A 1,108-nucleotide genomic window follows, 5' to 3' on the forward strand; every position below is an offset into this window, starting at 1 on the left:
AGTAAGAATTATAATTGGAGGCATCAAGCGATAAAATAATTTAAAAAAATGTCAGGTAGTTTAAATGTATCTAAATTTTAAATGTATTTCATCGTCTATCTTGCAATTCCGGGTGGCTTAATCCCCGGAAATAAGCAATTAACTTTGATTGAACTGAACCTGAGTTGCGTGCTCTTGCCTATGCAATGCGGTCGGGTCTGAGCTTGACGACCGACTGGCAAATAGCTTACACAACCTCACTTGATCAGTACAGTTGCTGAATAAGAATGTGTATAGCCGCCAGACATTCTAAATACTCACGCTCCTCTAATGTGGACGTGTACTATACTGCCGCAAATCGAGCACATCTGTATATGGAGGCCCATATACAGATGCGCTCGACTTGCGGTTAGCGGCAGTATACACATGTGGAAGTATTGGCTTGAGAAATGGATTGCGAGTGATTTGACTATGCGTCCAGTAAGGGAATCTCGAGCTCGTTCAGTAGCCGTTGGGTTGCGAAGGCCGACGGAGGTCCTTCGTAGCTTAGTTGGTTAAAGCACCAGTCTAGTGTACTGTAGGGTCATGGGTTCGAGTCCCATCGAAGGGAAAGTGGTTACCTCCAATACATTTTCCAAATCAATATCTTCCACATAACGTACATATTCACATATGAGTTTTCATAACATTGTAAATTAACGTCCAAGTCGGGTGGTTTAATCACCGGAAATAGGCAATTAACTTTGATTGAATTGCAATTCCTATTTGATAATGTATAGACTGTAATTACGATTTTCTAGCAAGCAATTCCAGAATCAAAACCGGGGTAAGGGGTTTAGGAGAGGAGGTTCGGTTGTGTTGTATCTTTTGACAGATAAAAGATGCTGTCATTCTAACAACCTTCATTTATTTGCTATAATAGCATGATGTGTTGTGCTCAATATCAAACCGGATGGGCATCTCTACTTTGAACTAGAAACAAATAATTTTTTTGTACAAGAAAAACAACACGAAAGTTTTTTGGCCTTTTTCAAAGTGTCATAAATTGAAGTGATTTAATTCAAAAAGTGAGTTCTAATGCGTACGTATTTACTTATACAGTAAATTCAATCTATTTTGAGGCTCAGTG

The 1,108-nt window shown here is 39.1% G+C and overlaps 1 non-coding gene across 1 annotated transcript; it reads left to right on the forward strand.

Annotated features, from left to right (window-relative positions):
• Positions 1 to 514: 514 nt before the first annotated feature.
• On the forward strand, positions 515 to 590 carry Trnat-agu (transfer RNA threonine (anticodon AGU)). Its single transcript has one exon. It is a non-coding gene; the product is annotated as a tRNA-Thr (tRNA).
• The last annotated feature ends 518 nt before the right edge of the window (positions 591 to 1,108 follow it).

Source organism: Armigeres subalbatus, chromosome 1 (genome assembly GCF_024139115.2).
Source record: "Armigeres subalbatus isolate Guangzhou_Male chromosome 1, GZ_Asu_2, whole genome shotgun sequence".
NCBI lineage: Eukaryota > Metazoa > Arthropoda > Insecta > Diptera > Culicidae > Armigeres > Armigeres subalbatus.